At 43.1% G+C, this 25,827-nt stretch overlaps 1 protein-coding gene across 5 annotated transcripts in view; it reads left to right on the forward strand.

Moving 5' to 3' along the window:
• The first annotated feature begins 17,391 nt into the window (after positions 1 to 17,391).
• The window catches only part of LOC310922192 (mothers against decapentaplegic homolog 2-like), a 90,249-nt gene continuing 81,813 nt past the window's right edge, over positions 17,392 to 25,827 (forward strand). For 2 of the 5 annotated variants that reach the window (XM_083882609.1, XM_083882613.1), the window contains exon 1: positions 17,392 to 17,462. The gene's annotated coding sequence lies outside the window, so the exon portion shown is untranslated. Of the gene's footprint in view, positions 17,463 to 17,771; positions 17,842 to 18,061; positions 18,101 to 18,301; positions 18,401 to 25,827 lie in introns of those variants that run through there. The other 3 variants (XM_083882610.1, XM_083882612.1, XM_083882611.1) reach the window with 3 other exon arrangements.

Here is a 25,827-nt window from a genome sequence, read left to right on the forward strand (position 1 = left end):
CCTAACCCCCACAGAAGAAATTCAGGATATACCAGTATTCGGTGAAACAGAGGAAAATAAATTCATCTAAATAAGAGCAAAAAAAGACAATAAAGAAAAGTGTGTTACCTGATAGGAGACAGATGTTAAATAAACTGCTGGCCAGGAAAATATTAGAAAGCATGCATTACAAGACTCATTGGGGTACCCAAGCACTAAGTAATCATTTCCTGAGAAATTGGAGTTGCATGGGAATTTTTGGAATAGCTAAACAAATAACTGAAAAGTGTGTGATAGGCCAAAAAGTGAACAGAAAAATCATGAGGAAAGCACACCAAGGAAGGCAAGAATTAGCCTTACAACACTTTCAAAGTATCCAAGTAGATTTTACTGAATTCCCCCAAGTGCAACGGTGGAAATTTTTGCTAGTAATAGACCATTTAACTCATTGGGTAGAGGCGGTACCAACTGTTAAAGCTACTGCCAATGTTGTATGCAAAACTCTTCTAGAACTAATCATTCCACGGTATGGAATAGTGAACAACATCGACTCAAATCAAGGAACCCATTTCACATCAAAAATACTACAGGTGGTCCAAGCTCTAGGTATAGAATGAGAATTACACACTCCATGACATCCACAAAGTTCAGGATGGGTTGAAAGGATGAATCAAACTCTTGAGAGAACTCTAACTAAACTGATGATTGAAACCCAGATGTTGTGGGTAAAATGCCTACTCCTAGCCTTGTTAAGAATTAGAACTCAACCTAGATCAGATTTAGGGATTTCACCTTATGAAATAATGTTTGGCTTACCTTTTCTGATTTCACCAAATAGTATTGTCACTTATGAAGAAGGGGAGGACAGTTTCAAGAAGTATGTTCTGTCTATAGCAAAAAACCTAGAGGAACTGCGAGGAAAAAGAATAATCCCTCAGACTGCTACCCTAGATTTCAAAATTCATAATGTCAGTCCTGGGAACTGGATAATGGTCAAATCATGGAAAGACCAACCATTAACCCCATAATGGGAAGGTCCCTTTCAGGTGCTACTCACCACTGAATTGGCTGTACAAACTGCAGAACAAGGATGCACTCATGCTAGCAAAATAAAAGAACCAGTGGAAGATCCCAACGACTGGAAAATTGTCACTTCCACAGGAGGACTAAGAATGACTCTAAAATGAAACACATGTGCTCAATGTAGCAAGTAAACAACGGGCAACCACACATCAATCCAGACTGGGAGGGAGTTCCCTGTGGGCTTTATTGGTTCTTTTGTATTTCCAAAGGCCAGAGGCTATCCAAACTCTGACACAACCTTTGGGGCGGTGATTTACTTCCTCCTCAGTCGGAGGGATCAGAGTTATATAAATTAACAGACACCAGGGCCATAGGTGATTGTAGAATTTTTGCTTTTGCCTGTAACCTACAAAAAGAAAAAACATCAGCTCTCCCTGCTGAGACATCTCCCAGATTTATTCCTGGTCACATACCCTGCTTAAAGCACCCTAGGGTGAGACATTCAAGCCGGATACAATGTCAGTGTGAAAATTGCGACCATCTCTGGCGTTGTAGCTCCCCCAAGCGGCAGACGTGTAGCAAATTTTGTTGAGAGAAAGGGAAAAGTTCAAACACAAATCGAGGGCAAGTACCAATTTTAACGCTTTGTTGTGGAGTTGAATGGATACTCCCCAATACTCATGAGCTATTAGAAGCTGAGTGGAAGGCTGTAGTATATAAAAAACGGGGACCATATTTTGAGTGCAGACAACAATGCCATATAGTGGGGAGGTAATAAGACCCTATTCTGCAAGTGAAATTAAGTGCTGTCTGAATAAAGAACAGTAAAAAACCCAGTATAAGAAAAGCAGGTGACAAAGATAATTTCCTGGTAAGGAGATAAGGAGGAAAGACCAGATTAATCACTATACTCACCACCAAGAAGATCATACTTGTTACCCCTGCACTTAGAGGGGCAACACATTACGACGTGGGTGTGGACCCTCACAGAGGACAGCAGGCAGCAGCAGGGTAAAACATGGAAGGCCCTTTATTATCTGACTCCAATAATTTATATACACTTTGTACAGAGGGCCAAGATTGGCCCAAGGAGGTTACAACCTCCTGACCTGATTGGTCGCTCTTACTTTCAATCAAGTTCTCTCTCAGAGAACAACAATGCAAAACATACAGATAAATTCTAAGAATACACATTGTTTACATCAAGCTCCATGAGAATCAGGCTGCAAAGACTCAAACACTCGAAAGCAAGAAAATCAGGGGCGACACATACTTACATGCTGTGGGCAGCAAACCCATAAGGCATAGAAGGTGGGGGTATACATTATACTGGACTCCTATTACTCCTTATTAGTCTTTTCCATCTTGGGAATTCAGATGATCCATGTCACAAGTGCTCCAGACTGCTGTACCATGAAAAAAGTCAAGGTTCTTATTTTAACTTTCATACCTTCCTCAGCCACCACTGTTAAAATTCATCTAAAGTAGATATCTGCCTACTACATGGCCAAATGTGTGGGGTTACAAAAATTCTAGGGTCAAACAGTGGATGCCCATGAGGAGACAAATGGGTTTGTATCTCCATGGGTCAGACATGAGAATGGAAAAAGGAACGAGATTTGGTACGAGATTTGGTACAAGATTTAATACAGGAACAAATAACAAGCAAGCAAAAAAAGCAGATACAGCAATTGGGCCCAGAGCCAACTCCATGTGGAGATTTATATGCAAAACTCAAATGACAAATAGAAAATGAAATAGAAATACCAAGGTTAGGAAAAAACTTGTTTGTAGATTTGGGGGAAAGAATCAGTAAAGAACTAAAGGTTACCAACAGCTGGGTATGTGGGAGAGCTTTAATGTCCAAAGAGTAGCCATGGAAAGGTAGTAGCCTAGGCCCGGTTGAACTTCTCAAATGGAACAGAACCAACATGAGAGGCGAAAACCAGACAGAGGGGTAGATATTAAGTTCAGAAATAATAAGAGGAGTACCTCTGATGTATGGGAAGAAAATTCTTGGATGATGTAAGACAAACCTCCTGTAAAAGATATAGTCTATAACAGAACTTCCACGTGGTGGATCCCTGAAAAACCAATACAATATTAGACCCAGGAGAGGAAAAATAATTGTAAATATGAGAAGGAAATTAAACTTTTCCTGTGTAATGACCCTGGGAAAAACACCTATTATGGGATCCCTGAAATATCTAAATTTGGGGAAAACATGAATAACTAAAGAAAGGAGTGCTGAAAAGCATCAGATGGCTTATTCTGGATATATGGAAAAAGAGCTTATCCAAAAATCCCTCCCCTATGGAAAGGAAGTTGTACTCTAGGAATTATACATCAAAGATTTTTTCCGTTACCAAGCCAAGACAGAGATAATTTAGGAATACCAGTCTACGATGCATTAAAAAGAAACAAAAGAGAATTAATCAGAGAAATTGGGGCATATCAGAAGTGGGGTAATGAGGAGTGGCCTCCTGAGCAAATGGTACAAACATATAGTCCAGCCACCTGGGCACAGCATAGGAGTTGGGGATATCATACCCCAATTTATATATTAAATCATATTATAAGACTCCAAGCAGTTATAGAATGCATAACAAATGGAACAGCTGGGGCTATGGAATTAATAGTCAGCCAGTGTCTTGGTTTGGGAAGACAGGTATCTGCCAGGGAAAGCTGGAGCTTCCCTTGGAATGGAGAATGTAAACACCCTCCCCCCCTCCTTTTTCCAATTATAAATTTGCAGTTAGAGGCTTTTAGGCAAAGATTTGGGGATAGAAATATCAGATCTTTACTAGTATGTATAACAAAGCAAAACAGAAACAACAACTACAGCATTAATAACAAAACAATATCAAGAACCTTGAGGGCTTTGCTTTACAAAAAACCCGGTTCGGTCTCAGTGTCCCTGCAGGAATTCTCAGAACACCAAGCTGGAACAGAGGAAAGTCCCGGGCTGGTAGCTGTGATGGCAGGATGTCCCAGCAGGGCAGGGGGAGGTGCAGGGTCGCACTGTAGGAAGAGGAGCAGTGCTGAAGAAGCCAACGGCGGGGCAGGGCTGGCCCAACTCCAGCAAGGTGGCAGAGCAGCTCAGAATTCCAGGGCAAGCAGATGATGGTAGATTTCCCAGGACTGGACTCCTTTGGCCACAGTGAACTCCTCTAGCAGCAAGCAGCAACCCAGTCGTTCTCTCTCTCCGAACACTGAAAAACAGAGTGCCCAGCTGCCTCAAGCTCTGTCCTTTTCCTGCCTCAAACTCGCATTATCTCTCCCTCCGAGCTTTGGCCACCTCTTTGTTTTGGTTAGGTACTCTTAAGTATCCAACACTTAGTTTCCTTGGTAACTTATGGGGAAAAAAATCTTCAGAATGAAAAGAGCATCGGGCTCGCGTGCCCCACCGGGGCCCGTGGATGGTCCGGCCCCGCCGCTGTCGCTTCCCATGAATACCAGGGCTGCAGCGGGTGCCAGCCCCACAATGTTCACTTTTGGTGCAGGCGGGGATATGTCCACCAGGAGGCTGGTACCTCTCCGGGGCAAAAGGTCTCATGATGAATCTGTTTCAGCGTGTTTGTGGACATTACCCCCGTGCCAGGTGACGATGCGTCCGAGAGACCATGCAAGGTTTTGGGGGGACGTGAAAGCCAAAGTCAAAGAGATGAACGACTGTGACTCGGTATGGCGCCCCCTGGAGGGTGGAGATGAATTTACTAGCCCTGTTGGTGCAGCAGGGACTGCAATATCAGATGGGGTCGAGGTGCCTTCCAGCCAGGCATCTGCTCCTGTTCCTGGTGGAGTGCACGGGATGGGACCCGGCAGATGCGGATACCTTCCCAGGAGGTTACCAGGCATTCCCTGTGATTCAAGGTCCACTTGGTAACACCCATCAGGCTTTATCATGGCAAGCCCTGATAGATCTTCGTGATATGGTTGGTAAACATGAGTTGGGGTCTGCTGAAGTCATGCAGGTGCTTCGAGTTTTTGGCTCTGATACGCTACCACCTTATGATATCCGCAGTTTGGCTCGTATTCTTTTTCTGCCTGTCGAATATGACATTTTTGAGTCCAAATGGGCTCAGTTGGCACAGAGTCATGATGCAGAATACTGCACTGGGTCAGTAAGATCCCAGGCGTGTGATTGGGATGGATGAGCTGCTGGGTACAGGCAATTTTGCTGATCCTAAGAAGCAGGTTGCCTTTGACCCTCTGGTGCTCGAGCAGTGCACAAAAATGGGTATGGCAACATTGGTTCAGACCATAGAAATGGCTGCGCCACAGGACTCTTTTGTGACTGCTGTCCAGGAGGCTGAGGAAACCTTTCTGCAATTTGCAGGGAGGCTGACTGCCTCTGTGGAGAGGCAGGTGGACGATCCAACTGCTAGGACACTTCTGCTCAAACACCTTGTGAGAAGCAAATGTAATGCAGAGTGTAGGAAAATCATTGAGGCCTTGCCAGGCGATCCTTCTGTACCGCAAATGGCAGAGGCCTGTGCAAAGGTAGGCACCACAGGTTGTAAGGTGGCTGCCGTGGCTGCTGCCCTGCAGCCAGCCTGGAACTGGCCGCAGGGTGGGCAGCGAAAGCAGGGAAATGCTCAGGCCAGCAAGAAACAGGGAAAGAAAGCACAGAGGGTGACAACTCCCTTGTTTTTGTGTGGTCGGTGTGAAAGGCCGAATCATACCGTGGATGTCAGTAAGGCGACAGTTCATGTTAATGGTCAGCCTTTGTTGAGCTCAGGAAACGGGAAGTGGAGCGTGAAGGGGGAGACACGCACAGACACAAGTCTCTCTCCAAGCTCCGGAGCGGATGGAGGTTTGCTTGGCCGGCTTGCAGCCAGCACCAGTGGCTCAGCAGGGCTGGATGTCTGCACAGCAGCAACAGTCATCTTAGACTCTTGCAGAGTGCACAAGGTTCCCTTGGATGATGGCATGAGTGCTTTCATTATGGGGAGATCTAGTGCCATCTCTCAGGGTATCATTGTGCATGGGGGACTCATTGATGCGGATTTCACTGGACAAATTTACGCCATGGTTTCCACACCCACCCCTCCCGTCGCTATCCCTGAAGGAAGCAGAATTGCTCAACTTGTGCCTTTTAAGTCTTCTGTTTGCAGAGCAGAGAACCACTTGTGGGGAGACGGTGGCTTCGGATCTACAGGGTCACTTCAGGTTTACTGGACTGCTGTCCTGACAAAGAAACGTCCTGAGAAGATCTGTACCCTGTCTGTCCCTGGTGCAACACCGTCTGAGATCCACCTCCATGGGCTCCTCAACGCTGGCGGGGACATTACGATCATTTCCCTTGCCACCTGGCCCCTGGAGTGGCCTTTGGATCGGGTGCAGACGTCTGTCACGGGGTAGGCAGGAACGGCACAATGTTATGTGAGCCAGAGGCCTGTGATGATCATGAACCCAGAGGGACAGATAGCCACAGTTTGGCCTCATGTCACAGATGAAGTTTCTACCAATCTCTGGGGAACGGATGTTCTGGCTGCATGGGGGGTGCATGTTGGGACAGATTTTTGATGGGGGCCACTGCGATGAAGGGTGCAGGGTGTCCTACGTCTCCCATGCGATGGCTGGTGGACAAACCCATCTGGGAGAATCAGTGGCCCCTCCCTCAAGACAAACTTGTCGTCCTTCGTAACTTGGTGCAGGAGCAGTTGGACCAGGATAATCTGGAGTCTTCTACCTGTCCCTGGAACACTCCTGTTTTCTGCATCAAAAAGAAATCTGGGAAATAGAGGTTGTTATAAGACCTCCGAAAAGTTAATGCTGTGATGGAAAGCAATGGGGACATTGCAGGCTGGTATGCCGTCGTCCACCATGCTTCCCACAGATTGGTCGGTTCTCATCATTGATCTGAAGGATTGTTTCTTTACAATTCCTTTGCATCCTGATGACAGGCCGAAATTTGCCTTCTCGGTGCCAGCAATCAACAATGCTGAGCCTCCACAGATATATCAATGGAGGGTGCTTCCCCAGGGGTGTCACAACTCGCCAGCCATATGCCAATGGTATGTGGCCAGAGCCTTGTCTGGAGTTCACAAGCGGTTTCCTGATGCTCATGTTTATCATTACATGGATGACATATTGGTGGCTGTGTCCACCCAGGATGAGTTGCTGAGGATACAGCCTCAGTTGCTCACTCCTTTGCATTCTCATGGATTGCAGGTGGCTCCAGGGAAGGTTCAGCAGCAACCTCCTTGGAAATATTTGGGGGTCAAGATTTTGGAATGAACGGTTAAACACCAAGAGATGCAATTTGTGCATTCGGTGAAAACATTGAATGATGCCCGGAAATTGGTGGGTGTCATCACCTGGTTGTGTCCGTATTTGGGACTCACCATGGCACAATTGTCTCCTTTGTTTGATTTGTTAAAGGGAGACCCCAATTTGAAGTCACCTCGCACTTTGAACCCTGAGGCATGTCAGGTGCTGGAGGAGCTTCAGGGAGCTGTTTCTGCTCGCCAAGTTTATCGCATTGATCCCTCCGTTGATGTCACTGTGTTCATCACCACTACAGATTTGCATCCTACAGGTATCATTGGCCAATGGAATGACGAATGGTCCAATTCCTTGCAAATCTTGGAATGGGTCTTCCTGCCCCATCAGTCGCAGAAGACGGCAACTGCATTGTTTGAGCTGATTGTTTGGTTGATAATTAAATGCAGGCAACGGTGCTTGCAATTGATGGGTGTGGATTGTCATGGTTTGAAAGCAAAATGAGTGAGAGGCTCCAAGTCAGAAATACAATTTAATAAGAACAAAGGTAAAAAGGTAAAAAGAAAAGAAAAGAAAAGAAAAGAAAAGAAAAGAAAAGAAAAGAAAAGAAATGCAATAACACAAAGGACCACTGACAGAGTCAGAATACAACCTGAGCAGGATGGTGGAAGCAGTCCAGATGAGGTGCTCTCCCTGAAGCAGTGATCCTGTAGAAAAGTCTGGTAGCTCTGGTCCTCTGGGAATCCAGTAGGTAAGGGCTGCTTGTACTGTTCCAAATCCCAGATTATATCCAGGTGAGAATGCTTGGCTCCTCCCCCTGGGCAGAGCATCTCCATTGGGATGATGAGTTGTGAAGTGGGTCCTTGATGGCCCATTAAACAGAGATAACTCCTGGAGGGAGTTACCTGTGAGTCATGGGCAAGGCGCTGATGGGCCATTAGCAGAAGACAGCCCAAAGGCAGGGGGCCTAGGAAGAACACTGCCCCACTTGGTTTAAAGCTCAGGAAGATGGTGATAGAATACTTTGTGTACATTCTACACTACAACCCAGGACAGATCCTGCAAAGATCATACTCCCGGTACCACGGGAAGAATTTGACTGGAGCTTTGCAAACAATATTTCTCTGCAAAGTGCTCTGGAAAATTTTTTAAGGCAGATCACTTATTATCTGCCCAGACATAAGCTATTGCAAGTGGCGAAATTCATTGAAATTTCTTTGTGGCCCAAAAATAGTCAGGAGCCAGTGCAAGGACCCACCGTCTTTACTGATGGTTCGGGAAGGACAGGAAAGGCCATTGTTACTTGGAAGGATGGATTTGAGTGCCAGGTTCTGGAAGGTCATGAGGATGGGTCAGTCCAATTGGTTGAATTGAGAGCCGCTGTCATGGCATTTCAAGTTTTCCCAGGAACCTTTCACTTTGATCATGGATTCCGCTTATGTGGCAGACATAGCACAGCGGTTGGGTCATTCAGCTTTGAAGGGAGTCAGAAATGCTGCTTTGTTTCATTTCTTGAAGGTCCTGTGGTGTGCCATTCAGGCCTGGGTTTATCTATTCTATGTTCTGCACATCAGAAGTCATACCAATTTGCCAGGGTTTGTAGCGGAAAGTAACACGAGGGCTGACAAGTTGGCTAAGTCTGCGTGGGTAGCACCTCGTCCTGACACACTCACGCAGGCTAAGGCATTGCATGGGTTTTTCCATCAGAACGCACATACCTTGCAGAAGCAGTTTCAGCTGACACCAACAGAGGCTCGTGACATTGTCGAATCATGTGACAACTGTCACACACTGGCTGTGGCTTTACCAGCAGGGGTAAACCCCAGAGGCCTTAGGGCCTTGGAGCTTTGGCAGATTGATGTCACCCAAGTTGCCGATTTTGGCCGGTTCAAGCATGTGCATGTCACTGTTGACACTTTCTCCTCTGCAATGTGGGCTTCTGCTCACATGGGAGAAAAGACCCGTGATGTCATTGCCCACTTGGAGGCAGGCCTTTGCCATTCTAGGCATACCTTCTGCTGTGAAGACTGACAATGGTCATGCTTATGCCTTGCAGAAGGTGTGGCAGTTCCTGCAGTTGTGGGGTGTGTCAGACAAGTTTGGTATCCTTCATTCTCTGACTGGTCAAGCTATTGTAGAACGTGCTCATGGAACTCTGAAGCGGGTTCTTCAAAAACAAAAACAGGGAATGCAGGGTGAAACCCTGCACATTCGGTTGGCAAAAGCTTTGTATACCATCAATCACCTTATGGTGCTGCAGAATTCTAATAACCCTGTCATGTTGAACCATCACCTTTCATTGCAGGCTTCGGACGAGATGCATCAGCCTCGAGCAAAGGTTCAGGTGCGGAATTTGGTCACCAAGCAGTGGGAAGGTCCCTATGACCTTATCGCTTTGGGGCGTGGGTATGCTTGTATATCCACAGATACTAGGGTACGCTGGGTACCTGCAAAGTGTGTTCGTCCTGACCTGTGACCGCAAAGGCAGAATCCGGCCAACGGGCAGGCTGGAGACAGTGACCAAAATGAAAGGCAGCAAGTGGATGAACCACTGAGTGATGACTCAGATGCAGATGATATGAGTGTTCACTCCGATGGTCCCTCCACAAGCAGAGACTGAACATTGTTCATTTTCCTTTTTTCTTTTTTTCTAACTCAAAAAAGGTGAGATGTCGCCTTGATTTTCAGCCTTCTGATTTTGTTTACATATTTCTACTGTAGTTTCTCATGCATTTAACATAAACAAAGTAGATTGTTTTCTCATTCCTCTCTATGATGGACTGCTGGTTTGACCACTGGGGTCAGAGGGGCATTCCTCTTGTCCCCCAATCCTTGACCAAATCCCAAAAACTATATAAGCTGAAATTCCCAAAATAAACTTGTTGGAGTCCAGGACATTCCCTTGGATGACCTGGGACCCAGGAAAGGGAATTTGAGCCCTGGACAGGGGGGTGTGGAGCCGGTCCAGGGGGCTCGGAGACCTTGGCACAGAGCCCGGGAAGACACTGAGTTTGATTTTAGCCCATGGAAGAAACTTCCGACACTAAGAGAGAAATTGCAAATCACCAGGAAGTGAAAATAGTAGTTTAGCACAGTAGAAGATGCAAAATTCAGTAGTTTTAGGGGGTTTAGAATAGAGGTAAATGGGGGACAAGATGGTGGAATTTGGGTGGTACCTCGTGTCCCTCTCCTTCTTCCTCGTCCTTCATCTTCTGGGGTGGTGATGATACAAGGTAGTTAGAGTGGATTGGGTCAAAGCAGAAATGACCCTTTTAGTGTAAGCATTAGGCATTGGTACAAAATAGTAAATAACCTACACGTAACTGTCTGTATAAATGTAAGGTGATGTCCCATCGGTGGGCAGTCGCCTCATGTCTCAGCCGCTGTCCGGACCTTGGCTGGGAGCAGAGAAAAACTCTGAGATATCAAATAATAAACATCACGAAAGATCTGAAAACAAGGCCTTGAGGACTCCGCTTTTTTATACCAACGCGACTCGGGGCTTTTAGAGGGCCAAGGACTTTAAACAACCTAAATCTTGGGTGAGAAAACCAACCTGAGATAAACTTTTCTTTTCTCACTTTTCAACCTGACGGGTGAGTGTCGTTCTTTCATGTCGTGCTTGCGACAGTAGAAGTTATCTCCCTTTTATACCTTTAATCTCAACCAGACAAAACCAAAATGTAACAGGAGAAGAGCACCCATTGGCTGGCTCAGCTGCAGTTTTCTGTCCACAAGTCATAACTATCTCTCACCCCCCAACTGACCTTCAACTGTTCATCCTGCAGCTGTGCTTTCCTACAGGGCTTTCTGGTAAACATGAGCCTTAACAGCTTTAACCATTATAACCCCATATCCTACACCTCTGTAACTTCAGCTCCAGAATTCCAGTGGTTGACTCCAAGTCTCACCAGGCACCTTCTGCCAAAGGCTCCAGGAAAGACTATTGCTCTTGGCTGCAGAGTAGAGCACATTCTTCACCTCTGGTCCCATCCTGACTAGGCCAAGGACTACTGCATGAGTAATTTCCTGCTTGATCTGGGAGAAAACTTGTTGCTTTTCAGGGCCCCAGTGGAAATCATTCTTCTTGCAGGTGACCAGGTAGAGGGCTCATGATCTGGCTGTACTCAGGAATGTGCATTCTCCAAAAACCTATGGGGACTAGGAAAGCTTGCATTTCCTTTTTGCTGGTCTATGGAGACATTGCTGTGATCTTGTTGATGACCTTGGTGGGAACCTGAGGCCATCCATCTTGCCACTTTACCCCCAAGAACTGGATCTCTTGGGGAGGTCCCTTGACTTTGCTCTTTTTGATGGCGAAATCCTCTTCTAGGAGAATCTGGATGATCTTCTCTCCTTTCTCAAACACCTCCGTTGCCATGTTCCCCCCACACAATGATGTCATCAATGTACTGGAGATGTTCTGGAGCCTAATCATCAGTACCAAGTTTCTGGCTGCAGGCTCTGCAGCAGCCTGGAAAAAAACTAAGACCACTGCTTCTTCTAGCAGGATACATCTTTATTACATACACTTCAGTATTTATATGTTTCTACTATGGGAAAGTTTTAGGAAGGTGCAGAAGCAAAGACAAAACAGCCACACCACCAAGCACCTGTTAGAGCAGATGTTTCTGCCCTTATCAGTCATTCACTCAAACATGCCACCTCCCAGCATTCTGGGTGGTAAAGGAAAACATTCACACATGGTGTTTATTGCTGGAGTCAATCCTTTGGTACGCACCTTTCCCAAGAGAACAGAGCATTTCTCAAAGTTGAGATGTGACAGGCCACTGCTTCTACACAGAGCTCTCATCAAGGTCAGGATGGCCCAAGCAGGCTGCTGCTTCTTCAGGTTCCTCTGATACAATGAGTTGGCTTAGTTTGTCCTGCGGCCAAGGGATTGATGCAGCACTGAGTTAAAGATTTAAAGAGTTAAGATGTTAGCTAAGGGATAGAAGCAATTTATATTGATTAGCATTTAAGTTAGAAGCATAGAGATGAAGTGGAAAAGTTAATAATTATTAGATGCTTAAGCTAGAGCATAGGTGATGCATTACTTGCTCATTTCAGCTGTGTTTGTAGAAAGAAATAAGATAGATGGACCATTGTGATAGTAAATGAACTGTGACTGCACCAGGACACAGAAACTAATTGGAACCAAGCAGGAACCAAGACTGGACTATGCCAAAAGGTCATGTAAGCCTGCCAGCAAGATAAAGGTAAAAAGGTCATTGCAAGGAAGACTTTTTGACTTCATCCTTCAAGACCATCGACCCATTTCAAAGACCACTGACCCAATTTGAGAGAAGAATTGTGCAGGCGTAAAGGACTTTGGGCTCATTTTAATATGAAGCGGGAATGGGAGGTGCTGAGATTATGCATATGTATAAGCATTTTTGAGTATGTAAGACTTTTGTAAATAAATAGAGGGCTAGAACTTTGCGATTTGTGCGCATGCCTTTAGGAGGTTACTCCCGTGCCACCCAACGTTGCAATAAAACATACCACTTTTTAACTTTTACTAGTTGAGTTTTTTGTCTGTGATCTATTGATTTTATGCAAATCAGCACTACACAGGCCTTGGTCTGCTCAGATTAACTGTTATGTGGAAAGGCTTTACCTCTGAACTGGAAGGTTACTCATGGTTTAGGAGATTTACTATCTCACAAGGACAAAGGAGTCTGGACCAGGAAAGACAAGAGACTTTCTGTCAAACTCCTGAGCCCCTTTCTAAAAGAGAACTGAGCCTGAATGCAGGAAAGCCTTTCAGGAATTGAAACATGCTTTAATGACTGCTCCTGCATTGGGACTACCGGACTTAGAAAAACCTTTTGAATTGTTTGTGCTTGAAAGGTCCCATTTGACACTGGGGGCATTGAAATGACTGGGATCCTGGAAGAGCAAAGGATGGCCAGCCTGCCTTAGGGCAGTAGCCACAACAGTCCTCCTAATCCAGGAAGCAAGAAAATTAATCCTGGGATAGAAATTGACTGTTTTTGTGCCTCATACAGTTACAGTGGTGTTGGAACAAAAAGAAGGACACTGGTTATGACCAAGCAGGATGTTAATATACCAGGCAATATTGTTAGAACAAGATGATGTGGAGTTAAAAGTAACTGCCCTTCTGAATCCAGCAGTGTTCTTAACAGCTGACACAGAAAAAAGGGGAAGTGGTCCGTGATTGTTTGCAGACTATTGAACAGGCATCCTCCAGTCAGTCAAGATGATCTACAGGACATTCCCTTGGAAAAGTGGATTGGAAACTCTTCATGAACAGGAGCAGCTTTGTGAAAATGGAATCTGAATAGCTGGGTATGCAGTGGTAACTCAGCATGAATTAATAGAAGCCAAAGCTCTAATCCCCCAAACATTGGCTCAGAAAGCAGAACTGATTGCACTGATGAGAATGTTAGAACTCTCATAGGATAAGACTGTAAATATATGGACTGTCTCGAAATTTGCTTTTGGAGTGGTCCATGCCCATGAAGCCATTTGAAAAGAGAGAGGGCTGTAAACCTCTCAGGGATCCCCCATGAAACATGGACTATACAGAGATTGTTAGAGGGGGTACAGCTACCTCAAAAGATGACAATAATGCATTCTAAAGCTCATCAATTAAGAGAGACCCCAGTGAATACTGGAAATAGCCTGGCTGTCAAAGCAGCCAAGGAGGCTACTGGTAGAGACATCCTGTTGGTCTTACCTGAGAAATATTGGCATTTGGACAAGGAAGCTGCCGATTATCAGGCTGAAGATGAGAAATTGGCAAAATTGTTAGATGCTGAAAAGAGTCCTGAAGGATAGTGGATTACACCCAGCAAAGAGGTAATAATTCCCCAACACCTTATGAGGAAAATCACAGGGAAACAACATAAGGTAACTCATGGGGGAATAGAGTCTATAGTAGAAACACTGAAGACTCAAGTTTTGAGCATACGAATGACTGGTATCACTGAAAGAAATTATCCTGAGGTTTGGAGTGCCAGTGGGAATGTCATCAGTCAGAGGTTCACACTTCACTGCTGAAATAGTGCAAAGCCCAGCTAAAACATTAGGGATGAAATAGGACTTGCATACCCCATGGAGATCTCAGTTGAGCAGGAAAGTAGAAATAATGAATCAGAATCTAACAGAGTATGTTATATCCTTAGGGAAGGTGGTGTCTTCTCTCCACAGCTACATTGTACTGGCAGCACCTACAATGCTGGACATTACCACCCATCCACACCAACCTGGAGACTGGGTGCACCTCAAAAGCTTGATTGAAGAACTTCTCTGAGAAAGGTGGAAGGGACCATAACAAGTGATCAAGTGGAAGATGTGTTTAATTGAATAGCATCATGAATCCCAAATTTAAGTGCAATTGCAAGAAAACTGATTGGCATAATTATAATAGTTTTGATATTAATTGTTGGTTTATGGATTTTATTCAAAATTTGCAAAATGGCATGTAATAGAATGTATAGATCCAACAAAAACTATCTTTTCTAAAACTGAAAAAGATCTCAAAAAGATGGCTGGCTACTCTGCATGATGGAATTTTTTTGAAAATTACATTTGTTTACCTAGTGTTAAGAATCTTGATTAGCATTGTTAAGGTACTAGATAATTTAAATGTTTTACCTAATAAGTTTTATTAATAGTGATTATTGCATTTTAGTGTCTTAAGTCTTGCTAAACACTCAATGATTTAAGTGGAAGTAATCTTAAAAAAGTAATTAAGATCACTTCTAAAGGGGGAAATTGTTGGAAATGATAGATGTTTCCTAACTAATTTTTAATTAGTTGTTTTAATTAATTGTAAGCAGCGTCCACTTTTAGCCAGCACTAATTAAGTTTCTTCACAGACTCTTATTGTTACTTTGATCATTAAATCACTGAAACCTTAAGTTTTTTAAAACTAACCCTGACAAGCTTCAATAAACAAAGCCAAAAGGATTTGAATACTGGGCATCTGGGATCTTAAATGTGTGGTACTTCAAGGATGTTGGAGTAACCAGATGAAGTACCAAGGCCTAAACAACAGGCCTTGAGCCAAAGTTGACCTCTGGATGAACCTTCCAACCAAACATTATATGTATCCACTCATTAAGGAAGTATTATTAGCAATATGATATATGTATCATTAGTGAAACATGTATTTACCTTTCCATATTTAGAAGCCAGACAAGGCCATGAAATCAGTCATCTAGCTTTGTTTGGAGTTGTATGATCAAAGACAAATCCCTTTTTTCATCCTTGAGCCCTGGCCGGGCTTTGGGAGGAACCCAAGAGGAAGATGAAACCAGATGTTCCCACACTAGAAGTTATGTCGGCTTGTTTATTCAACAATATAAAAGCTGGGCCTTCTCACAGCAAAGTTGGAAGCCTTGCCTGTGGGTGGATGCACCACACAGGATTTCCCAGTTTCTGGGAGTGGTTCTCCAAACCTTCACTGTGACAGTGGTTTCCCCAGCTGCTGCGCAGACCTGGATGAAGGAGTTAAGTCTTAGGGTAACTGGTGATGTATCTTTCTTAACCACTAAAGGCAATGTTTTGTAGTAATGATTATGTGCATTGCTTAGCTTATCCTTTTCTAATTCTTTGCAGTTTTGCATTATAGTAAATTACACTTGTTCCTTAAGTTTGTGTCTGCGTCTTTGGTGTTGACACTGCCTACTGGCAAAACACCAGAAGATACAGAGGACATTAAGGCCTGGAAATTTGGAGACTACTCACCTGAGAAAAAGATAGCAAAAGGACTAAAGAATTTGGACCACATTAGCATGAAGAGGGAGAAATTATAACCAATAGAGGATAGAATACTAATGATTGAAAAGAATTATGTAACTTAGAACCAATGAATATTAATTTCTTTGTTTGCTGAAAATGCATAAATGAGTGAAAAAGTTTTGTATGGGCATCTGTGCGGAGGCCAGAACTTTGTCAGCTCCACACACGCCTCTTGGCCAAGAATAAAGTAATATCTTATTCACCAACAGCAAAAAGACAGTGTTAGGGAGTCTCATTTATCCCAACTATTTCAGTGACACTGTCACTTGTTACATGGGAGAGAAAATCAATCTCTATCTGGCTATAACTTCCTTTCAGGCAGTTATAGAGAGTGAGAAGGTCTCCCCTCAGCCTCCTCGAGAATAAACACCCACATCTCCCTCAGCTGGTCCTCACTGGACTTTTTCAGCCCCTTCCCGAAGCTACATTGCCCTTCTCTGGACATGCTCCAGCACCTTAATGTCTTTCTTGGAGTGAGGGGCCCAAAACTGAACACAGTACTCGAGGTGCAGCCCCACCAGTACAGGGGGCACGATCACTGCCCTCGTCCTGCTGGCCACACTATTGCTGATACAAGTAAAGATGCCCTTGGCTTTCTTGGCCACCTGGGCACATGCTGGCTCATATTCGGCTGCTGTCGACCAAAAGATTCAGGATGGGATAAGGGAAAAGGGGCCTGGTGAGGGCTGGGGTGCAGGCCATTTTGTCCTCACCATAGCTGCGAGGACTGTGCAGTATTGTGCCCCTGAGGGGTCACCGTGGTTCCCATCCGTACCCGGACTCTGAGGGAAGAGGTTTTACCCTCCCTTATCCAACGAACATTTAAACTTCGATATAGTTACGGCTTTGTTGGCCGCTTGAGGGCAGGAAGTCTGGATGAACGGAGCGGGGTGTGGCGTCACCGTGCCGGGCCCGCCGCGGTTCCTGAGGTAATTTATGTCAGGAAACAGCGCGCTACTTTTTTCAGCTCCCAACTGCGCCTGACGCGGAACGTTACGGCAATGGCGCGCGCTCATCCTCAGTACGGCTGCGCACCTGCGGGTAACTCAAACTTCCGCTCCGATTGTCCTTTCTTGATTAACCACCCCTAATGGGCGCGTGGAACGAGGAGTGATCAATAAGGGCCACCCTGCCCTCGCCGCGCGGAGCACATCACCCCGCCCAGCCAGATCCATCTCTCTTCGCCTCGCGTCTCTTTTTTTCCCTTTCTTTTTTTCGGGCCGTGTGCACTCTATTGGCGGCTCAATCCGCCAATCGGCGGCTGGGCTCGGGCCTTGACAACCGTTGCCCAATCCTCGCCCACTGTTTCTCAAGTGACGAATGGCTGAACCAGTGCGCCACCTCCCCGCCCACTGCTGGGGGCGGGTCTGGGCGGGAGCCAATGGGTGTGGGGAGGGTGGGCGCCCAGGGGAGAGCAACGCTGAGGGAGCAGGGCGGCAGGGCTGCTTGCTGAGGAGGAGGTTGGTCTTGGGGTGGTTTCAACGAGCGGCTTGGCTGCGCTGTGGGAAGGAGTGTCCCGTCGGCGGTGTATGGGCTGACTAGGCCCGGCCTGGTCCCGGCGGGAGACGGGGGCTCGTCCCCGCGCCCTCTTCCCCGCGCGCCTCTTCCTCCTTTGTTGTGGTGGGGCGCTGCTGGCGCTGAGGGCGGCAGAGGCGCGGTGGGCCCCACTGGCGGCGGCGACTCGGGAGGTTGTCTCTCCTGGCGGAAAGAAACTGCCGCGGAGGGGGGTGGGGCGGCTGCTGCTGGCTGCTCCCAGGAAGTAGGTCCGGGGCAGAGAGTCGCTCTCACCCCCTCCGCCTTTCACACGCTGCAATAGCCCAAGGCGCGGGGTGTTAAAAGGTGGGAAGGCTTGGCCTGCGCCCTCAGTGTGTGGATGAGGGGAGGGGGAAATATGCTTTTCTTTTCTCTCCTCCTTCTCTTGCTTGGACTTTTTTTCTTACAGAAGTTAGGTGTGCAAAGACTTTGTGCCGGGGTGGTGGAGAAAGCTAGAAGCAAGTTGGAAAGAAGTGTTTAGGATTGCAAGGCTTCACTTCAGCCAGTGCTCTTTTGTGTATTCCAGAGCCATGGATGTGAAATATACACAGTTTACATGAGACATGTACGTGCGAATTGATTAGTGGGTTTCTTCATGGTATTAATATTAATGCTATGGCTATCCATGCATTGTAAGATGTAAACAAACATAATCTGTTAAGTATGTCATCTACCTAGATAAGCGCATGGGAAAAGTTGTGTTGTGATAAATGCAAGTAGTTGGTGTTACTGCTGAGTTCTTTTTTGTAATTTTGTGGAGTTCCTATTTGTAATTTCTTTTGTAGGGGGTGGAGAGGAAGAGAAAAAGTGTGACACTAGTCTTTTAGTCTTCATTCTGGGGAAATAAAAGAAGGCTAAAAAGTGGGTGAGTGAAGAGCTCTTGTGATAGTCTTGGAGAGCTGTTGAATTGAACAGCTGGAATTCATACTGCAGCCTAGTCCCATGTATTTTTGTTTGTCTGTCACAGTTTTTACTAAAAAAAACCCAACGGGGGTGTTGTGCTCTTTTCAAATTCTTTACAAACAAGTGGATAGCATTAAGAAAAAGTTTTGCTTACTGGGTTTACCATCAAACTAGTTCTGAAAATAGTGCTAGTGAATGCTGCAACCTGTGTAGGGCTCATGTTATCACAGTTCATGGTTGTAAATGAGTCAGATTCCATATGTAACAAGCAGTTTATAATAACAGCTTATTAGGAGACTGCACATAACAGCAGGTTTGTCTTTTCTTAAGTGTTCCTCTTAGCCTGGAGAGCTGTACATTCAGATTGATTTGTGACATTATTTCTGTGGAGACTGGACTCTCTAGTGAGAGACTGATTAGTCTTTGTTCTGTTCTCCAAACTGGGAAAAAACCCCAAACCAACAAAACCCCCTCTTGTTAAAGTGAAAGGCTTCCCTTAGTCTATACAGCAACATCGTTCTTCTTTCCTATGCTTCGCTGCAGTGTTGGAGCTTGCATTGTGTAAGTAGAGTGACTGTGTGTTTTTTCTGAGGTATAGCTTTTAAAACTTTATTGTTTACAAACTAGCGAATTAGAGGAGAATGAGAATGTAAGTAAACAGGAAGTTTGTGAAGTCCTCCCATTTGCTTAGCACTATCATGATGAAAGATAGCATTAGTTACAAATGCCTTTAAAAAGAGAAAGGGGAGGGTCTCATTTAAAGTGGTTTAAATTTAACTCAGAGACAAGTCTAAGCACATATTTAAGAGCATATTGTGATTTTAATAGAGTAACCTGGTAGTTGATTGTTGTTCTGCAGTTGTGTGGGTCAGACTCAGACTACACTGACAGTCACCAAAAGGAATGAGTATTTGAAGATCCAGTTTTCTTTGTGGAAGAAGCTGGGTTTGTGTAATATAATCTTGGAGAAGAATTTTTCAACTTCTCTGAGGTTCTGCTTAATGATTAAAAAGAATACCACAACTGGAAAAAATGAGGTTAAAATCATTGATCTTTTAACTATTCTTTTATTCTACCCAGAAGCTAGATTCATGAACAAAATCAAATAATTACAGTGAATCTCCAAATGAAAGTCCCTTCTGGGTTCTCTGTTTTCCTGTTCCACTTGATCTTTCAGAAGTGTTGAGCACCAGTTCATATACTTGAGTTTATTTGAGCTCCAAAAAAATCTCTGATGCTAAACACAACTTTAAAAAAAACTTGTTTCCACCTCTCCAATCCCTTTCCCACAAAAGCACTGTGAGAACAGGCCTGGATAACGACTCTGATCTCTGCTTGAGACTGAAATGAATTCTTAAGTTTTGTTTGTATGAAGAACAGTGCACAAAAGTTTGAATTATCAAAAGTATTTTTGAGCTTTCAAATTTATTCAATGCTGCCTTAATGATTGTGCATATAAATGCCCTGTAATTGAAAGTGTTCATTTATGGGCCTGACTTGCTTAGTGAGCTGTAAATTCTGCATTTCAGATTGGATTTAATGACTTTTATCATAAAGCCATTAACTGATTGTCAAGTGTGCTAAGAGGCAAACAATACCTAAGCTTACTTTGCCAAAATATTTATAATTGTTGATTTGTTAAACTGAATTGCTGCAGGTCATGCGATGAGATTAGTTTTTTTTTGTTTGTTTTTTTTTTTTTTTTTTTTTTTTTTTTGTAATAGAGTGGAGAGTACAGGCAGCCCTGTATTCAGTACTCTGGGCTACTGCAGGAAACCTTCCTAAACATTCCTCTCCACTTTCTATAGAGAAACTGTTACAAACAGTAAGGCTTCGTTCCATATGACTTTTTATTATGATGATGGGTGATAGCCATAAGTGGTCAAGTAAGACCAAGAAAAGACTGTGAGAGAGCAGTTCCTGGGTGTCCTATCAGTTTAGTTTGGGACTCAGGCTAGATTTAAGTACCCTGGAGCAATATGAGTTTATGCAAAGTGAACTCTGCTTAACAAGGGGGATTGTTTGAGAAATGTTTATGTTTAGCCTGTATTAAAAGTGATCTTGTGTTAACTAATTGTTAAATGCAATTGTTTGGGGTTTAATGAAGTGGAGAAGCTGCTAAGCTATACAGATAAAAACTGAAACAGGTACCTAGGTACCTGATAATCAGTTCTGTGAATATTCCTGTCAAATTTAGCCCAGGAGTATTTATTTTTTAAAATAATGAAGTTGACACTTTGTTGCACATGAAAAATCTTAGTCAAAATTAATGAGGTAAGGGCTTAAACTGTTGTGGTTTGGAGTGCCTCTTTGGGGCTATTATGGCCTTTTAGCTTTAAGGAGCAATACTGTTAGGTTATTCATAACACTAAGTGGAAGAAGTTCTCTGCTTTGCAGAGACAGGTGAATTGGCTGACTGCAGTTGTAATTTTCCTCATTTGCAATTCTAGGGGAGTTGCTAAAATACCTCAGTCCTATTAGTAATTTCATCAAAGGTTAGTAAAATTAACGTCTTTCTTGTGTCTCCAGTTGCATGCAATTTTAGTATACCATAAATGAATGTGTTGCATAGAGTGCAATTTTCTAATAGCAATATTACTTTTCATTACTACATTTAGATGTCATTTACAGTAGTCCTTAGTAATTAAAAAAAGAATCCAACTTCTGAAGCTTTCCTAATGTCATGATTGTGCTTATTTTAGTTCTGTGTATGAGAAATATGAGTTTTCTCATTTGATTCATAATCAAACTTCATGAAGAGAGTGAGAGGAAAAAAGTCTACTTTCAAAGTAGATGGGTAATTCTGTTTTCAGTGAGTTATATAAAGACTACAGTTATGCAGTTTCAAGATGCATTGCAATAATAGAGCATAGTATACTTAAAAATTGTGCATGTTGAGTTTCTGTAGGCATGTTTGAAATTCTCATTCTAAAGTCGACCCAGAGCAAGAAGAATTTTCCTTGCTCCTGTCCCCCCCTAGATCACAAGCAGCCTGCCTCCATTGGCTCATGTCAAAGCTCAACCAGGACCTTGGCTTTACTCCTTGAAACTTTGGGCTGTGAGCTGGCCAGATGGAACCCCTTGGGAGGGAGCTCTTCAGAGCCATTCCCCACTGCTGGGCTAATTGGCTGAAAAGCTGAACTGGGAGGTAGATTTGAGGGCATTGCTCAGCAGGGCTGCATTCCCCTTCCTCCAAAGCAACAAGCTAAAACCCTGACACTCAAAAACCAGTAAGGGAATACTTGAAGCTGTCCTACTATGGCTGAAATATGAGAAGATGAGCACCATCTCATTTTCTTATGTGATTGTTTTTCAGAAAAGTGTGTATGTGACAGTAGTCTTGAGCTTCTCCAGTATGACAAAACCAGGTGTCTAATATTCATTTATAGAGAAAAAATTAGCTCTTATCAAATTGTGGCAGGCAGTTTTTGGAGGGATTGTGGCTGCAATAGAAGTGAAATGTCTTCTCTTGTCTGTTACACTGTGTAATTTAACTAGAGTGTATGCTATCTGAAAGGGAAAAAACTGGCTTTGATTTTAGTTTGAAGTTCATGCAAAATTCAGATTTCCTGAAAGTTGAGATCATTAACATGGAGGAGAACTTTCTCAGATTCCACAGAGAATAAACTGTCTCATTGGATGGAATAACACAGCCTGAAGGATCGAGAAGCCTACAATAAATTAGTTTTGTTTTTTCTTCTGTTCAATGCAAGATGAAATACTTGTTTTATTGTTTTTATAAGTCTTAATGACTTTGACTTAATATAGGAGACATGCAAGTACTGCATAAGCTATGCCTTTTAAAACTTCAACTCCCACTATTGTTTAACATGCTTCAATTAATGTCACTTTATTGTGAAACCAGTAATATCACAGGGGTGCATGTGAAGGGAAAGGGTGGATACACCCTTGTCTTCTGAAAGATTTGAAACATTGTGCAGTTGATGAAATTGATAAAGAATCTTGTCCAAATTCCAGGAGTAATGAAAAAATTTGCCTTAAAAAATCTCAAAAATGGGACTAAAATTGTGAGGAAATGAGCCTGTAGACTCTTTCTCAAATACCACTAATTATTTTCCTTGATCTTCTTTCCTTAGGAGCTTAATTTCTGTCCTCTTTATTCCAGAACAGCTCTTGCAAATGAAATTCCTCTAAGACAGAATGGTTCTAGTAAAACTAAGAGAGATCATATTTCTTTATTTTCAATTTTAAGATGAATAAGCAGACTGATATGAAATATACTGCATAAGGTTTTAGAATAAATTAGCCAGAAAGCACTTGATACTTTTGGTAGCAACAGTATGTTTATAGTATGTTCCAGATACTCAGGAAAGGAAAATTTCTCTTGAAGATGTTAGTCTGATAGCATGCTGTCTTTAAGGTTTACTTTGTATTTTATGCTTAGTTATTGCTGGGATAATGGGCTTAATATTTAATACTTGTTCCAGAGAACCACAGTAGAATGGAATAAATAGCAGACATGACTCAAGCTGTGACTTTAGAAGCTTCCAACTATGACACTGTTTGACACACTATAGAAACGTGTGCATCAAGAAGCAGAGATGCTATGGGGGCAGAGATGAAATAAATATCACCAGTTAGGCAGTTTGTAGCTTTTCCAGTATTAGTCTGTTAGGAATAACAGCATGTGTTCCCTGTGTTCCATCATTCTAAATAAACTCTTATACCTCTCTGGGCAACAGTGAGTGCACCTTGAGTATTCAAAGCTGCAGTTTTAAGGTACAATCCAGAGAAAGTGGAAAGGGATAAAACAGTGGAAATTTGCTGCTATGTATTGCACTGCTGCCTTGATACTAATAGTTCACCTATAGTTGAGCTAAGAAAGGGGTCTCAAAAATCTCTCTGCAGTTACTCAGAGTCCCTGTATGTTGGTGTGTTGTCGTGGAAATTAAAAATAGTACATGGGAATTAAAAATCAGATTTGGGCTGTGGTGTTGGGCCTCAGCAGAACAGAGTGAGCAAAGGAAGAGGCAGTGAAAATAATAAGTGATTGTGAAGCACACTTAAAATCCTTAAAAGCAAAGGCTGTAAATGAGTACTTATTTTTTTGAGATGAGATGTTGTAGACTGCAAGGAGGAGGAGATATTACATATTTAGCATATATTTAATTTGCAGCCAATTTAGCAACGTGGAAATGTTTCTTGCATCGTTGGCAAAGATTGTTTTCTGAGTGTGTTTGGGGAAAACATTTGGTTTTTTTTTGTGGTTGAAGAAAATGTACAAGGCAAAAGAACTAGAGCAATGTTTTTAGCAAGAGGCTAGTATCAACAGTGCCAGTGTTTAATAGGATGATTCTTTAGGAAGAAAGATCAAAACCTATATTACTGTATCAATTTGAAGGCAAAAGTTACAGTTGATTAATTGAAATGGGATTTGCTGGTCAAAAATGGGCTGCATCAGTAACTCCTAAACCTGTTACCATAAACATGGTGTCTGAGACTGGATAGATATTTAGAACACAACACAGGTGTTTTTATTTGATTTCCTGCCAGATATTCAGCATCAGATATGCACTCTGCCTTCTATGTCCGGTTCCTCACAAGGTGTAGATTTCTGTCTGTACTTTTTATTTAAATTATAATGTTGAGAGCTTTAGGATAATATGACCAAAAAGATAAGTGAGAAGATAACCATAGACTGATACAATTTTTCTGTGGTCTTTAGGTCAGTCCTTAGGCAATGTCTTTGAGTATTTGTAATTTAATCGAAGTAGTAAAGCTTTCAGGCTTGACATCTCTACAGAAGAGCATCCCAAACTGCATGAGCTGTGTTCAGATACTTTCTTTGTGACAAAAGGCTGATGATAGCCCTCCATTTGAGAGAAGGATGTGATTCAAATGTACAGAATCATGAAGCTTGCAGGCAAGATGAATACAAACAGTTCTTCAGCAAAGCTTGCAGCAGTAGTGTTGTCCACAAAAATCAGATTCGTTACCTGGTGTGCAACAAGCCAATAATTACATACTTGAGGCAGACATTATTTATTTCAGAGTTGCACAAGCCTGGATGCTCAGTGGTATTCCACAAATCAAGCACACCAACTATTAAAACTTTTTACTATTTATACATTTTAGCAAACAAAGGAATTAGTGTTCATTGGCTACAAGTTACATAGTTCTTAATAATTAATATTCTATCTTCTATTGATTAATGATTCCCTTGCTTCTAATGCTAATTATTCTGCATGCTCAGTCTTTTCTTTTGAGTCAGTGGGTTTCTTGGGTTAGTGGTTCATGAGTCTGTGGTTGTGATCTCCCCCTGCCAGAATTACCTTTTACCCAGTCAGAGCTGATTCAGCACAGCTGCTGAGTTGGCTTTAATAGTTTCTCCCTTATCTTGGGAGGTCTGCCAAATGTCCTTGTGGCCCATAAATTCTGCATTCTTTGTGTCCACTATCAGTGGTACATCTTTCTTGCCAAGCTTTGTTAACCTCCCCCTACATCTGAGATCATTGAAACATGTCCAGCCCTAAGCCTTAAGGCAATTCTACCAAGTAGTTTGTCTTTGTAACACCTGGACATCACTTAGAGCTTGTTAACTGCTCCCTGTTTCATGGATTAAATCTCCCTTCTTGTTGATTAGGCTTGAAAGTATATAAAGATCAAATAACATCCCTTTTAAAGAAAATTTTACATATTCCACATTTTGCAACAGTAGAACACGAGGCACTTTTTGAAACTAAGAAGATGATAAGGAAAATAGCTAAAAGTAGTTCTTTAAACAGTGAGCCGTTAAATTCTGGTATAGTCTGCCAGAGGTTGTGGAGACAGGTTCAAAAAGTGGTTAGGTGAATTTTTGGGCAGGAGATCCGTAAATGGCTGCTAAAGGGAATGGATAGACATGTAACCTTTAATTTACTGATGTAACAGTTTAAGATGCTGAAGAATTATGAGAACAGGCTCAGAAAAGAGCCAGGTACTTGTGCTTTTCTTGATTAGCATGTCCTTTTGCCACCTTTGGAGATGGAGTGCTAGGCTGGATGTACCACTCCTGGCAGAGTAGGGTATTTTTTATTAATTTCTTTATTGCTACTTTTTCCTTGCAGAATTTGCATTTATCTAAATTGCTCATAATTCAACCTAACCATGCCTCGCACTTTGCACTGTCTCTTCTAGGCTTGGAGCAGAGTGCTGTTCTCCTGTGAATAGTCATCACAATTGGCTGAAGTATTAAGATTAATGAAGTCCTGTCCTACTTGTTACATTTTCTCTGCTCCATCTCTTTGAAAGATACAGGGCCACTACTGAAATAACTTAGTGAAATTCTTATTGATACTCCTGGCAAATCCCTGATATGTCAAAACAATAGCTAGAAAGAAGAAGCTTGTTTAAACCTCCCAGACTTAGTCCTCAGCTGTGGTGTATGTT

Source organism: Zosterops lateralis (assembly GCF_965231275.1).
Source record: "Zosterops lateralis genome assembly, chromosome: W".
In the NCBI taxonomy this organism is placed as follows: domain Eukaryota; kingdom Metazoa; phylum Chordata; class Aves; order Passeriformes; family Zosteropidae; genus Zosterops; species Zosterops lateralis.